This window comes from Pseudonaja textilis, chromosome 3, assembly GCF_049901715.1.
Source record: "Pseudonaja textilis isolate UNSWEBS1 chromosome 3, rPseTex1.2, whole genome shotgun sequence".
NCBI classification, from domain to species: domain Eukaryota; kingdom Metazoa; phylum Chordata; class Lepidosauria; order Squamata; family Elapidae; genus Pseudonaja; species Pseudonaja textilis.
In genome coordinates this window covers 78,478,876-78,496,332 of record NC_141992.1, presented here as the reverse complement: position 1 = coordinate 78,496,332, position 17,457 = coordinate 78,478,876, and positions in this window count along the sequence as shown.

Here is a 17,457-nt window from a genome sequence, read left to right as displayed (position 1 = left end):
TTTAACTATACATGCATCGCATGGGAAAAACTAGAGTTGGTTTTGTTTCGTTAGTATCTTAATGGTGTCTCTAATAAAGTTTTGCTTTTGGGATTTTAAAGTTCCTAAGAGTGTCTACTTTTCTTGGGTTCACTAGTCAGATCGCTGACCTACACCTCTAATAGCCAGTTTTGCCAAGTAACAAAGCTATTATCAGAGCAAAGCAAAGTGATAGGATGTTCCTGTTTTGCTTTCAGAAATGTAGTGCATGGACTGTTATTGAAGTGAACACAGGCATAACATATAAGTCAACATTTTCTAGAGTTAGATATCAGTAGTCATATTTCACATTCTGTTTTGACCTAGGCTTCCCCCAAAAGCGCTGAGCAGACTCTGTGTCCCAGCAAAGCCCCTTTCATTAAACAAAGGTGAATTTCTTGCATTCACATTCAGCCAAAGGCCTGGCAAACAGTCTTTCAAGGGTGCAATTAGGAGCATAAACCTTATCTAGCTTGGAGAGCTGCCAAGTAAATATTTCCAAATGCAGTGCTGACAAGGAAGGGCTCGGCACAGTGTCTGAGATGCACAGACAGATGTTCACACTGCTGCAACGAACGAATTGTTTCCTGCAAAAGCCCCCTCCCCTTTTGCTCTTCTTTTAATCCCTGTGGGAGGGGCCATTCACCGTCTCACCTGTGGCTTTACTCCCACGTCAACTCTTAGGTCGTAATTGTTCTTTTCTTTTGGCAGCTCTGCACATGTGCAGGCTGGGAACTGGCTCCCCATGTCACTGCTGTCTGACTCCAAAGGCAGCCAACAACTGCCAGACTGCCCTGGCCCTATCTCTGCCTCTGACACAGAGCCCTCATCCGAGCCTTCCTCAGCCTCCAGGCCTGGCCCATGTTCCTCCCCAACCTCCTCACTGTCCGACTCTGCTGCCAGCTCCACTAGCCACCAGCAGGCCACAACACATTCAATTTATTAAAAGAATGACAAAACATTTGGACCACACACAGTGATCAACAAACTTTGTCCATGAATCTTGTGTCATTTTAAATAATACCATTCAATGTGCTGCAGAGAACTATCTTGATTAAGCAAAGAAACATGTACTTTTATAACATTATCAAAATGCAAAATTATCACCATCAATGCATACCTTGAATAATAGTTCTATCTTTAAGGCTACAGCTTTCTAATATGGTTTATATTTTTAAAATCATTAGACTGCAGTGAGTAAAGTGAGTAATTTACTAAACCTAATTAATTAATAATGATATACAGTATATTTCAAAAATAATGTATAAGCAGTAGACCCTGAATGAGGTTGCATTTTGGTAAGGTTCATGCAGCTCATCTGAACTCAACCATGTTAGACGTGGTGTGGCAAGCTATTTTGTGACTTAACATAGTGAATCCAGCCTCTTTGACCTGTGTGTAGTTCAAAATGTTGAGCAAATTCATTATAATGGATTGATTCAGTTGTCAGATAAAGAATGTTAAGTGAACTTAGCAATCACAAAGTCCCAAAATTCAGATTTGTCCCACAATGCTAATGCAGGCATAGAATGAGCACTGAAAAAGAGAATTAGAAAATTAGCTTTTCTATACTTCCCTATAGATAAGATAAGCAACACCCAGTTTTCTAACATCAAGTTTGTGTCCTGAATTTCAGCTCATGAAAAAGGAAATCCACATGAAATTTGGAGTGTATTTCATATGCTTTTTTCTTTTCTATGTTCATTGCGGGATTCAGGAGTTGAAGTTGAGAGGTTGTCTTAATTGCCTCCTTCACAGCCAGCATCTGATGTCTATGGCAATCACTTCAGTCTGTCTTATATTAAAGTGGACTCCAGAGGGAAGGGGGTTCTTTCAGATGAGAACATTAGTCTTCAGTGGAAATACATCCACCAGATTTCAAACAATCACCCTACAACTAAGTTCTTAAATTCATGTACATCTATAATTTTTACTGAAAACTGAATATTACATATAGGAATTGAAACATACTTTTGAAATAGAGCTGTCTCTAAACAGTTTGTCCCTTTTAATAGTTTAAACAATACAGCCAAAAGACGAACAGAGGTAGATACAAGCATTTCGTATTGACTCATCAGTACCTACATTACAATAACAGAGTTAAAATCAGCTTCAAATATAAGCTCCGACAAGAGCATTAATTAATTAAGCCTATAACGTATGCAGGAAAGCAACCAATGGCAAGCCTTATGTCCATGGGAGGCATAGATTGACATAACGCCGTTTCTGCATGCACAAAGGGTTAATGGAAACTGCCTCAGCAAATCGCAGGAAACGAAAGTTACGGTGGCACAGTAGAACTTTAAATGCAGAGTTTTGATCCACCTGGTGACCCGTAGATAGTAAGTGTTTCGCAATGGCCAAATAAGGCATTTTATGGCCATGGTTTGCTGTTGTTGTTGCATTACTCAAGGCAGTTTGGACCCATTTTGGAAGATGCTCCTTTATTCTGAAAGCCAAACACTTATCAGTTCTGCCGATGTAATTGTCTCCGCAATTACGAACAAATTGGTAAACACAATGAGTTTTGGCACTGATAGGTTGTGCTTCCTCAATTAGAGGCTGCGATACCCTCTGGGTTTGATGTAATATGTGAAGCTCAGCCGTACTGAATGTTGCTTCAATTAAGGTGTTTAAGTGTCGAGTCATCAGGCATGCTAAGCCTGCTAAAGTTCTGCGCATTGTTTCCATTCAGTCTCAAAACATTTCATTATTTTTCCCATATTGCTATTAGATGCATCAACCAAGCAATGATGGACTTAAGTACATTTCAGTGCAGAATACAGTTCTTCTCATAGGAGTTAGCTGGTTATATTTTCCAGATAATTGCTGCTCATATCAAATCATCACAACTACTTCTTCTAGCAAAGGGACAGGCATTCTCCAATGATATTCAGGAATTATTCTGGTGATTGCTTAGCTACTGGCTGAGTCAACCATATCACAGAAGTCTTGTGGAAAGACCAATTGAAATGTGGTTCCAACTATTGTCAGTGATGAATAAATGGGGGCTCGGGGAGCCATATCACACTGGTTATCATCCAGTCAACATGGACCACGTCTGGTGCTCTTGGAACTACGTCTTGGTGCTCTTCATTTCATAAATGGGCTCCAGAGTTCAGCTACTCTGCTAGTAAACTAAAATAGCCAGCTGTAAAGGGACCGTAAAACCCCACAAAGCAAAAGAAATGGTCAAGGAAAAAAAATCATGAAATACTATTTCAAATATAATCCTAAAACCAGGGGACTTTAGGATAGATATTTGGAAACATACCCTGTTTTCTGCTTATTAATATTTGGATGGCATAAAGCAGACAGATCAACTCCACAAAGCATCCATACAAAGTCTTTTTTATTGGTTCATCAGGCATCCTGTCAACTCACATTTATGATGAGGTTCTTCTTAATGTCCAATCCTTTGCATATCTGAATTGTGGTGTAGGAAGATAATAAGGTCTCAACCCCATGATGATTGAAGCAGCCGCATGGTAATGGCTTCAGACAAGAGTGAGGGAGTCTCCCCCAACCCAACAAGGGTCAATTTAGTGACCAATCAGGATTACAGATGTGGCCACATGACATGAACTATACATTTCCCACGATACCTTAACTACATTTACCATGATGCATTCCTTTAAGGGAACAGCTCTCAAATCCTAACTAACTATCCCAAATCCCATTAACTCTAAACTGTCTGGATAGCACACTCTGATTCAGAAATTAGTGAATCAACAAAAATCTATCCTTAGAGCAAAGCTTTTATGGATACTGGGTTTCGCTATGTGGTTGAGAATGCTATAATATTTGGTAATATAATATAATCTTTTGAAATGGAAGATCATCAAATAAGTTTTTTTTTTTACAACCATGTCAAATTTTATTAACATAGCAGTGATGGTAAAAGATATTGAGAAAAGGATACTGAACAGTAGCACTCTGGCAGACAGATGGAACTGAAAGGAAAAAAATTATTGAAAATTATAAAAATCTCCAATCTATAATTAAAGGCTTCCAATGTTGAAAAACAATGAGTGGAAAAGAGCTATATAAAGTTCTGAAAGACACAGATTTGGTAGAAAATCTTGAAACATATGCATTGGCTGAAATTTATTAACTGTAACACAGCAGCAATAATAAAATCAGAATTGGGATAGATTGCTGTAAAAAGAAAGGCAACAAAATCAATCACAAAATGAAAAATTCTATTGGAAAGAAAGATCAGTAAATTATAAGCTGATAGCAATATCAAGAATTTGAAGGGAAAATGAAAAAATAATAACAGGAAATGTTTACGGAAAATATAAAATTTGGGGATAAAGATAATTAGACAACCATAATTAGAGACACAGCTATTTCACAGAAAGCTGAACAATATACAGACAGAATAGATCAATTTTCATAAAATCAGAAGAAAAAAAAACATGAGCCAAAGAGATTGAGAAGAACATTCAAAATTGATTAATATAATCATAAAATTAGAAATTGTTAAAAAGCCAAGAAGGTTAAAAATTGCCGTGCCTACCATAGGAAGAATATTTTGGTATAAAAATCTGATGCCTGTCCATTAAGCACTGGCTATTCAATTTTAATGAAATATTACAAACTAATGGTTGGAGAAGGGATGACAACTGGTAGAACATTTTAATTTTAAAAAAGGATGTAGATGTAAGCAATTAGAGATAAATTATTTGCCTGCCCACAATAGCAATAGCACTTATGTATCGCTTCATAGTGCTTTATAGCCCACTCGAAGCTGTTTTACAGAGTTAACATATTGCCCCCATCCATCTGAGTCCTCATTCTACCTACCTAGGAAGGATGGAAGGCTGAGTCAACCTGGAGCCAATAAAGATCAGTTGTCAAAATTATCCTGCAATACTGCATTCTAACCACTGCACCATCACGGCTCTTGGTATGGTATATTACCAGCTGTGATTTCAAATTGCATAATCAAAAATTAATTCTGACCACCTGAACAAAAAAGATAACTGCCAAGATTCAGGATTTTTTTTTTAAAAAGATCAATAGTAAATGATGAAAAAGGTGGAAATGCAAACATCAAGGGAAGAGTTTGTTGATTGCTTTTTACCATCTCTCTAATACAATTTAGAATATTTAGAATATTTAAAATATTCACAATGAGTGTGAAAATTTAAAGTTAAATAATAAAAATACAATCAACAGTAGAAATACAATCAAAGACATAATCCCATGGGCAATACCAATATTCAGATATATTGCTGGTTTAGTGGACAGTGCTGGACAGTGCTCGAATTGGATAATGTAAATGGGTAATCCAGAAGCTAATATCAATATCAATAGCATTTAGACTTTTATACTCTCCATAATGCTTCACAGGACTCTCTGGGCAGTGTAAATGCCAGCGTTATTTGCATACGTCCCCCAACAATTTGGGTCCTCATTTTACCGACCTCAGAAGGATGGAAGGCTGAGTTAATCTTGAACCCCATCAGGATTGAACACCAGGCTGAGGGCAGAGTTCACCTGCAGTACTGCACTTTAACAATGGCACCATCAGGGCTCCTAATAACAGTAGAATATGCATTGCATCTATGAACTCAGATGATTGTGAGTGGAGGAATCTACTCTGGATGTTCAGGCTGAGTGTCAACCTAAGGAGACAGTAAAACACCTGAGGCTGAGTTCTCAATCACCCGTAGAGGTTCAGAAACCTGTTCCCAGGTACCTGTCCACTCCTTGGCACATTGGAGGCTGCACCAAGCAGAGCCAAAGCATTGTATGTGGCTTCTCACCCAGAAAGAGCATTCCCAACCTCAGTTAGATCCCACCAGGTGGAGATTGTACAATAGAGAAGTTGTTACCCATTCCGTTGAGAACAAGTGTTTGCCTGAACTCCAGGTACTTGAAGCCTTCAGCCTCTTGCCTGCCAAAATTCTGTCACTTTGAAACCAGACAAATTTGCAATCTCCGCACAGCAGCTAGACTTTGCTTTGTGACAGAATGTCTCCATTGTGTTTTGGACTTGTTTACAGGCCACCTCAGGTATGCTCTGCTGAGATGTGTACATTTAAGCACACACATCCCTCCTGCCTCCGCTTCTACTTACTTTGTTGTATCTGTGGTTATGTTGGGTCTGGAATAGGAGAGCTAAAAGTTAAAAAAAAAAAAAGAAGACAGTTGAAGAAGAAGAATATGGATTAAATGATCACATCAAGGTAATCTAATTGAAGATGCTTGGTGCGGTTTGCAAAATAAACATTTTGAAAGCAGCAGAAGAAAAATGTGAATTGTTGGGAAACCATTTAGAAAATTGGAAAAAATAAACCATTACATGGACAATGCATAAAATAAAGTGAAAATAAAGTGGATGAGGCCAGGAATTGGCAATGGTTACAACCTGGCACCATCAAGAAGAAAATGGAAGGATTGATTTTTGCAGTTCAGCAGCGAACATTACAAACAAATGTGATTAAATCAAGGATTCGATGTGTATCAAACAGCAGCAAAGGCAGATTTTGTAAAGAAAAACATGGCTCTGCAATTAGTGGATGCACCAAAATTGCTCAGACTGACTATGACCAAAGTTATTAAGATTTATTGGCATCTTTGCAAAAATTATAATTTTAGAATTTCCCAAAAGTGATATAATCACAAGACTAAAAATGCTGTTGAAAATAATGATGATTATAAAATGGATTTTTTGCATGCAAACTGTTCCTAATCTCTCACACGTTACAATAGATACAACAACAACTGAAAAGAAAAGAGTAATTTTTTGTAGAATACTTGGGGACAACAGAATGAAGAAAAAAAAAGAATTGGGGAAAAATCACAAAATCCAGAGATATAACAATAAGGAATAGGTAGATTATGGAATGGAATGGAATGCCTAGATTATTCCAAAATCATCTCTATAGTTATTGGTATAGGCAGAATAACAAACAAGCTATAATTTTTTACAAGTTTGTTGTAAACATTTCTAAATGTAACTTTTTTTGTAAAAACCATGTTGTTGGGACATATTATAACTGAAGACTTTACTTGGATAATTCCTGGGTCCTCAGATGGAACTTGAATTTCCAAACAACACAAATCAAATTTGTGATATCTTTGTTTTTACTTATGCTAAATTATTCCCTGATGAATAATAACATAATTATAATAATAACAACAGCAGCAACACTAACAACACTCTTTATTATAATTTGTGACCAAATTATACCTTTGGCAAAGGTTACAATGCTCAGGAAACAAGATAAAACATTTGCAGAGAAGTTGCACAAAATAGATGAGCTGAAATGCTAAGAGAATGGAAATATTAGGTAAAGGAATCTTTTAAAATCTTTTAAAAGGTTTAAGTTACAAAACAACTATTAAATAAATACAATTCTGAATGACAGAATACTAGAGTACCATGATCTTTAAATGCTAATTAATTAGCTGCTAAAACATTAAGAAAAATGAAATTGATTCTAGCTCAGCTATGATATTGGTTTTTATTCTAAATATGGATTTGAGTATTTAAATATGGATCGAATGTACTTTCCAAACAGTTTTTTTCATTCCCACCTCCCATTTCCTGACCTTTGAGTATTCTTTCAAGAACAAAGGTAACTTTGTGCCTTTTCAGATCCCCTCCTAGCAAATACTGGATTTGTTTTTGTTTTTTTCACGCAACCAGAGAAAGGTACATTTTTATGAAGTGAAGATATAGCTCGAGGACTACAAGCAATTCCATTTGTACGGATTGACAGGGAGGTTTTTTTTTTACTACTGCAAAAACTAGTGCATCTTTAAATTGGTCGGTATTTTTGTCTTTTGTCTCCCTATTTCTTTTGAAGAATTCAGGAATGGACAAGGCATTGTGGAATTATCTCAAATGTATTGTGGAAAGCCACCGCACTGTGGGAAAGCCGAGAATGAAATATTTTGGGGAATATTAAAAGAGGCAGTATATTATATTTCCCCAAGGGAGAAATGAAGAAAAATCTTAACAAAGACAGAAAACAGCCCCAGTCCTCCTCTCATAGCCTCAAGCAGAAGCCTCGAGTCCTTAGAGATGATATTTTATACCTATTGAGAAAGCCAGGCTATCCTGTTCAACAAAATGCCTTCAGCCACAGCTTCCACAGAACGCTGGATCTGATGGATTAAGAATTTACATTCCCCCCCACCCAAATTCTAAGGATAGGACATGATCTTTAGGACATAATAGCTTTAACCCACCATCATTGGAAAACTAAAAGACACAAGACTCACTACATTGCATAACCTCCTGAAGCATCTCAATCACCAAACCCCAGAACCCTATAAAAAAATCCACCCGCTCCCCCGGTCAATTGGCCAGCCACCCCAGAAATAGGCTTCTGTCACTGAAGTTTCTGGAAAACCAAATAAACAGAGACCTTCTTTCCTTGTAGCCAACCTCCATTTTATTTCCTTTCTCCTGGCATGGAACCAGACTGGATTTTTCTTCCAACAGTATAAGGATATGAAAAGCACCACAGATAGAGAATTACGCCAATGTTTGTTCAGAATTGGCTGGTTTTACAAATAATCTTCTGTGACCATTGGTACGATAGGCAGTTATGCAAACCAATCGGAGAAGTAAACTATTACAGAAATCAATTTGTTAAGAGGAATTGGCGTGAATTTTCATCGCTGACAAGAGCTGTTGTCAAGTCCTGCAGGATAAAAAAATCCCACAAACAGATACCCCAAAATATGGCATTATGATTTCAACTTTCAAGATGTGAGAAGAGGCTACAAAATTACAAAAGCACTTCAGCATGAAAAACTTTAGGCCTTCAATCAGAATTCCACATGCAAACGTATGAAAATTTAATTTTGCATAGGAGTAGTCCCCAAATTACAGTATAAATCACCAATGTGTAATGTTGCTGAATTACAACTCTCACCATCCTCCATCTTTGCCATATTTCCTAAAAACCCTGAAATTTATAATTCAGCAACATCTGGAGTTTCCACCTCTAGTATAGAATATACTTTATGGAGCCAATGATTCACCGACACTCATAAATTCACAAGTAATAAAGAATACTCAAACATGATAGCTCCTTCTTCTTTATATAACAAAGCATATGGATTTCTTAAAACCATTGAATTTGTGACATTTAAAACTTTTGAGACTATTTAACTAGGCGATTTGTCATATAACAAGGAATTTTTCAGGAAATGGAATAGTGCGATTTTTTTCCTGCATTTTATTTTTCCTGCAAATCAGGCAAAGACTGATCCACTGAGAACATTCTTCTACTAGTTTGGGGGTTTGGGGTTGTTTGTTTACCTAAGTGTGTGAGGATTTATTACTAATCTTACCTTTCATCTCTATGATCTGGATGACACTTTTCAATAGCTCTGCACATACTACAGTGAGGTGATATGACACAGGCAGAAAATCCACCAAGGAGTTAACACTTTTCATTCATTCACTCCTCCATACTACTTCTAAATTAAATGTGTGGCAAAGTAAAAGACAGGGTATATGTTATTCCCTGTGAAGATGAGGTCAGTGGAATAAGAGAGTCTTCACTATCACCAGTCAATAAATCTCACTTACGATTTTAATCAAACAATGTGTGACAGTAAGGAGGCAAAGAACCTCCAAATTACTCTTTTTTTAAAAAAAAACATGCTAATGATTTCATTGGCACTTCATTATTTTGTATTCATATGTACGGTGGAGCTAAACTTCAGCAAAACACCTGATAAAAGTCTCCCATGAAAACCTCGTACAATTTACATACGGCAGGTGTGCAAGCCATTCAGAACTGATTAACAGAGCAGCATACAAGCCCAATAAATAAACAAATAAAAATAAATAAATAACATTTGTACTTGTAGTTGGCCACTATCACAAGCACATCAAACACTTTTTATTTTAAACAGAGCAGAAACAAGTTTATTTTTTAGTGAAAAACTGTAGAGATAAGACACTGACTTGTAAAGAATCATTGATCGGCTGAGGTAAAGTTTTAACTGCAGGCTATGCAGGTGTCGATGGGGAAGAACTGACACTGGCAGGATGTAGCAAATTTGGGGGGGTTTGCCCCTCCCCTCCCCGGGTCTGATGATATGTCATCTTTGCACACCAGGGTTGCATTTCTATGAATGAGCTGGTGCACAATTTTGGCGGGGCGGGGAGTGTCACAGCTCCTGCTCAAAGAACAAAATGCAGCCATGGCTGGGGGAAAGATTTTGTAAAGATTTGTGTGCCAAGTGCACCCTTTCCTGATTAGAAGGCTCATGGTCAGTCCTGCCTTCCTCATTTCCTGTTTGGACTATTGCAATGCACTCTACATGGTGCTGCTCTGGAAGGCAATCCAGAAGTTAAAACTGATCTGGAATGCAGTGGTATGTCCTAGGTTCACCAATGTTACACTCCAGTTGTGTGACCTGCACTTGCTTCCAGTTTCCTTCCAGGTCCAATTCCAGGGGCTAGCCACCATCTTTCAAGCTCTATATGGCATAGGATCTGACTACTTGCAGGAGTGCCTCTCCCTTAGAGTCTCTGTCATGCCTCTAGATCAGATAGGTTGGGCACCTTCCAGGTCCCTTCCCCGAACTATTGTCAGCTAGTTGGGCCTAGGAAGTGTATCTTTCCTGTAGCAGCCCTCCCATACCTTACAGGACACTCTCCCCATGCTGTGATACTCCAGCAGGCTCCCACTCGCTTAGCCTTCTGGAAGGCCATTCAAGCCTGGATTTCAGCCATGGAGTGGGATAGAGAGGTGGGGCCTGCCGAGATTTGCTGAGGTGCCCTGAGAGACGGATCAAGGTGCTAGATTTTTGGGTGTATATGCTTTTTATAGTGTTATTGTTGTTGTGAGCCATTCTGAGCTGTTTTAAGATGAGTGGCCATAAAAATCTTAATATAATGCAATGTAATGCAATGTAATAACATATGGGATGGGATGGAATAGAATAGAGGAAGGAATAGGAATAGGAATAGGAATAAGGATAGAATAGGAATAAGGATAGAATAGAATAGAATAGAATAGAATAGAATAGAATAGAATAGAATAGTTTTCCCTTTATGGAGGAAGCTATCAGGATTATTTAATCCAACTGAGCCCCTCAAGGTTTAACTATTTTAATCAAAAACTGAGTTACACTAATATTTATATTTTCTTAAGTTTTCGCAGGTACTCACATGTATGGCATTCAGCTATGTTCGGGTATTTTCCCATGTCACTGTAGTTGTGCTTTTAAAGTTGTAGCAACGTTTCGGCAGAATCTCATCTGCCATCATCAGGCTTCTGTATAGTGTTCATCTGTGAGTCAGACTGTTATACTGGTTTCAGATTTAAATTTGGGGCAGCCTATTGCTGTGCCAGAATGGTTTTTTCTTCATCCTGATTGGTTGGGAGTCTTGGTCTGTGTTTATTGGTCTTGGAGTTTGCTGTGTTCTGCTTGATTAGTGTTTCTAATATCTTCTGTCATTTTGTGGCTCTTTTTGTATCTTGATTGGCTGGCAACATTGTGTTCCTTTATTGGAGGCCTTTAGTGCAGCTTGGCTCCAGGTAAATGGACGCCCACCATGAAGATGTGGCATGACCACGAACGTGAAGCCAAACAACAGGATCACAGCTCACCAGCTCAAATCCCCCGGCAACTAAGACTAACCTGAGCACAACCAAGCTCCCACCTGAACAGAACACACCCCCAGCCAATCAGAACACAGCCAAGCCCCCACCCAATCAAGTCACACCCCCACTAGCAGTTAAAAGGAAGAAGCAGCTGCAAGCTCACATTATTCCAAGAAGCACAAAGCCGAAGACACAAGCCTGAAGATGACGATTGAGATTTCATCGAAACGTCGCCAAGATACTTCCAATTTTACGTGGGAGAAAACCTGAATAACCCATATATATATACACACACACACACACACACACACACACACACACACACACACATATATATATATATATATATATATACACACACACACACACATACACATATCAACAAAAAAAGATTCCTCCTGAAGGATAAGGGGGGGAAAAATCATTTTATAATATGGACATTTAGTCACTGAAGTAGCCCAAGACCCATAGATGTAAGCCAGCTTCAGTGATGGACAAATGAGCTCTACTGTCCCAACCATTCTTGACACCGAGAACTTTGAGAATTACTCGGAGAAACTCCACCACAGTCTTTGAATAAATGTACTTATGTGCAATTACTGTTTGAAACATTGATTCATATATGCAAAAACCTATGAGGAAAGGCAGTTTATTGTGCAAAAGTGAAATAATTACTGAGTGACAGTCTCCTGCTACCTGAAGCCATATTTCTACCCTACCATTTACCTTGAGAGTGTTTTGACGTGTCTCTTGAATTTGTCTGAAGTGTGAAACACTTTGCTCTCGGTAGAATTACATAATGTTTTCTTGAGATTTTCCATGCAGATCAAATTATTTCCTACAGGAACAAACATTCCTAGAGAGGAACTGACAGTTGTTAAAAATTAATGAATAAGTATTAATAACAACCACCTACTTTTCTCCATTCTATCCTAAAACTCCATTTCCATGGACACCTTAGAATTGCAAATTCTCTTGCTAATCTTTGGTGGATTTTGTCATCTGACTGCATACTGCTAACAGTCTTGAGCAAATTATTTACAAGAATAATCGTTCAGGGGACCAGTATCAGCTATTTTCTCAGGAATCTGGAGGCGATGCCTTTGAAAGTATATATGATTTCACATATATTCAATTTTGATAATATGGAATATATACATATACATATGTACATATATATTTTTATTTTATTTCTTTTCATTTTATCGATATTTTATTGAGTAGTTACTGAGTAAATGACTACTTTGGTGTGCCACGTTAATAATTCTTATTAATATACGAAATTCTCCCATTATCCAGATGGAATTTAATTTGTTCTAAATAAATAATGTGGGCATTTCAAAGATAAAACTGTAAAAAATACTCTTCCAAACCTGCTTCTCCACAGATTGTGGTATCTACAGTGCAGTTTTTTCTTCATGCATGACTAGATTATCACGTTAACGCAACAACCTCAAAAGGCTATAGCATCTGTCAGTACTCCTAGAAAACAATCATTATCCAAGAGAAGCACTGTAAGTCATGAAATTGACACAGGAAAACAGTAATAACAAATAGCAACCTTTGTGCTGGGAATTTCATCTTCCCATGTAGACAGCTCCTCCCTCGCGTGGTGGGACTGCAAGTCCTAGAACTCCCAGCCAACTTGCCTATTGATTGGGAATTGCGGGAACTGCAAGTTTAAAATGTCTGTAAGATGCTAAATTGCCTACCTTGGATTTATGAGAAGCAGCTCTCCAGATGTAGCCAAGCTACAGCTCCCAGCCACTCCAGATGCCTTGATTTCTAATTCAGGGCCATGGATTTCTTGCTTCTGCCTTATGGGAAAGTGAGGAGATAGGTGCTTCCATGTTCATAGGTAAGTGTCCAGATGTACAGTGCATTTCAGCAAGATTTCCATTAACTCCAAACGCCACATAGACAAAGCTTCCATTTTCTGCTTCATGATATTGTTCTTCTAAAATAACACACCATGTTAATTTCACCATGGAAACAATTGCTCACCATAGAGTCAGTTTCCCTCAGGTCCCTGCAAGACTAATGCAGAGTGCCTTAATAGACAAGACCAAGTGAGTCATTTCAACAAAACTCAAATCGCCTCCCTCTCCTATTTGAAATAATGGCAGAAATTTAGCAGCAACAAAAGCACCTTTGAGAAGAGAGGGTCAGTCCAACAGCACCCACTTCTAAGCAACAGGTAAAAATCCAAAGTTTGGCAGATTTAATGCAATGTAGTTAACCTAAGCAGAATCAAAATGCCAGATTTTAATTCTGAGCTACAACAACTTTCAGTGACCCTGACAGGGTTGACTAATTCAACAATATATATAGGACCACAGAATCTTTAGCCCTAATATGGAGGTTCACATAATTAATATTACCCATCCACATACATTTTCATAACTTTGTCCATAAGGCAGTTTACACTTTCAAAAACTTTAAATAATAGTGCAGTGCTGTATAAATCTATTCAGAATTGGTTCCCCTTAAATTAGGAAAGGCTAAGTCTTAGCTATCCCAGAAAGCTCTAAAAAACCAGCTTTTCCAGGGAATGATTTGTGATTGATTCTAGAGGCACCAATATATTATTTAGTTTTATTATTCTTACATTCTGTTTATCTTTTATGTTACTGCATTGATATAGTTGGTCGCAAATGGTTAAGATGTTGGAAAGCCGGCAGCCCAGGTTTGAGACACAAATGCCACATGACACGGTGAGCTTCTGTCCTCAACCCAGTTCCTGCCAAACTAACAGTTTGAAAACATGCAAACACGAGTAGATAAATAGGTAGCACATCAGTGGGGAGGTAACAGTGCTTTGTGATGTCATGCTGGTCACATGACTGTGGAAATGTCTTTAGACAGCGCTGGCCCAACGGCCTTGAAACGGAGATGAGCACCACTCTTTAAAGTCAGCAACAATTAGTGGAGTAAAATCCATAGGGATTACTTTGCCTTTATATTTGGGCACACAGTCAGCCAGATCTTTAGACTGAATTTGGCATTTTTAACTACCTACTGAGTCCTTCCCAAGAGCCTGGCATAAACAAATGTTGCTTGATGATATTAAGGATATCATTGCTTTTACAGTTGCATTTTTTCAATTGCCTGATGGTGATTTTGTCAATGCCAATGATTTTCAAATAGTGCTCCAGAAGTTTTGAGATTTCACCCAAGGTGCCTATTACTATTGATGTTAACTTTTCTTTCTTTTGCCAGTAGAGAGCTTCTATTTGTCTCTAGTTTTCTCTTCCTTTTATTATGATGATGATTTGTTGCACAGTCAGCCAGATCGTTAGACTGGATTTGGCAATTTTATCCACCTGTTGAGTTTCACCAAAGCCTGGGTTAGACAAGATTATTGTTATAGTTGTTGCATTTTATTAAATCAATTAAGAGCAGATTGGACTGGGATGGTGTACAGGTTTCATGAATAAGCAAATGCGAGAACAGTTTTGCGGGAACATTCAGATTAACATTAAAACCATCAAAATGGAAGAGAAAAGACAGAACAATCTATTCTGATTTTAAAATAATTTAAGCACTAACATATTCTTCTAAAAAGGTTGAAGTCATTCACTGAAATTTCTTTCTAAAAAAGCTAACACAAAATGGAACACAAAACTTATCTACACAAATTGGCCTCATGGAAGTTTAATGACCCCTTTAAAGGTGCCGCCAGATTTGATTCAGCATAAACTTAAAGAAAACAGTGGAAGTACTGATCAGTAATACATTGCGAAACAATTTGTATGGGAAAATTGTAAACAGAATTGAAAGAACTGAAACTCATTTTTACTTCCACACATTATAAAATTGTCTTGCCAGAAAAAAATATGACAGATAGTCACCAGAATATGGAAAAAAATTGCCATTGCATCCCAATTTTTTTTACTACTCAGAATACACTTCTTGGCTTTTCAGATTATATCCCATCCAAATTCCAACCATTTCTTATCATAAATCAAATTCATCTAGGTACTGTATTCAGAAATGCCAGAAGTATATTTCTCCAAAGAGCTGTTAAATTCTTCCTAAAACAAGTTTCCAGAATAAAGTTTTTATAATAATTTTTCAGAAATAACATCCAAGAAGCTATAATATTTCACTCTAGAAAGAAAAGTGATGGGGAAAATGAAAGAATTATAAACGGAGGATACTGTCATCAGGACCTCGGATAAAAAAAATTCTGTAAATAAGGCAGATGGATAGATGATCCAAGCTAGCACCCAAAGAGTGCCTTCACACTACACACTGCCTTGTCAGTGTTTGGTTTACCATGCTCTTACAAGTCAAAATCATAGTTTAAATGATTTATAATATATAGTTTGTACATTGTTCTAAGTAACTTTGTTTTAATTATGCTCTAGTGTGTGACGCTAGTTTATTTCCTTACTTATAATTAAACACCTATTTATTCCTTTAGGAAAATCTGGGATGTAAGCACCTTACATGCAAGTATTTTTGCTGTTTGCAGCATTTCCGAACAGCGCTCTTCCCCTATGGGTACACAAGTAGCTTCTTTTCTATCTGCAATACAAAGTGTGTCATGATCACAATTTTGGAATCATGCTTTTAATTTGGAGAGTCTCCTTTTTAAAAACTGGCAGACCAGTATTTAGATCATTATGCCAACCTTTTAATCTACTTAGGTCAGGAATGTCAAAGCTTAGTCAGGAATGTCAAAGCTTAGTCAGGAATGTCAGGCTTAGGTCAGGAATGTCAAAATGCAAGATTTAAATAATTCATTATTTTTTAAAAGATGTGTTATTCTAAGATCAGTGCAATAATTACTTTTCTCCCTTTCCATATTCTTGCACAACTAGGCCTATGCCTGACCAACGCTGCCAACTAGACGAAGCGGCAGGTGAAATGCAAAATGGACCTTGTGATATAACCAGAATAACAGAAAAGAACAAGCAATGTAAATAATAGAACTTCGAAGTCATTTCTGTTATTCTTATCTGCTTTCCTTGGGGCTGCTTTAGTTGCAGGGAGAGCTCATCCCTTGTGGACTTTCATTCTTCTGTTGGATGTTAAATAATACACAAGGCGAGTCTGTATGTTTGTTTGAAGTCTTCCAGGCTTTGCTTTTAGTAGTTAGGAATAGATTAGAATCCCTGACAGAAAGCCACTTGAAGAGACTAGGAGGATTTGAAATCAGTGGTGGGATTCAATTTTTTCTTACTACCGGCTTGGTGGGCGTGGGTAGTCTTATCTTTCTTATCTTCATTTTTAAGTGCTTTGGTTTTATTGTATTGCAAACAGTTGCTGGGGTGCATCCACAGTTTCGATGTACTTGTACAATGACAATAAAGTTATTCTTAAAAAAAAAAAACCCTTTAAAACTCTATTGATTGCCTTTTGTGACACCTGATGCCCAGAGCTCTTGAGAAGCCCCAAATTGAGAGGTCCTTGGTGCTCTCCGAGTTTGCTTGTTTTCTTGCAGACTTTTCATTACCCGCATTAGGTAACGTCATCAGTGCTAGAGTAAGGAATGGGATTTGCTGTCAGTTTATACTCTAGTGGTTTTCCCTGTCAGTGTTGGTGGGAGTGGCCTTGGAGGTCCGTTGGTTGGACTCTTTACGGTTGGTTTCTTCGGCAGTTTCTTAATTGGGGAATTGTTTACTTGGCTGTTGGTTTTGATATTAAATCCTGGAGTTATAATCTATGCTGTTCTGAGTGCTGATTGCTGGTGGAGAGGTGCTTGGGTCTTATTGTTCCCTTTTTGGCTGGTGGATTGTTTCTTTTGCAATAATAATGCATAAGCGCACCAACGTGCCTACCCCGTCCCTGTCCTATTGTTTCTTTTTAATTTTTCTCATATGTATCCAGGTCATGTATTCAT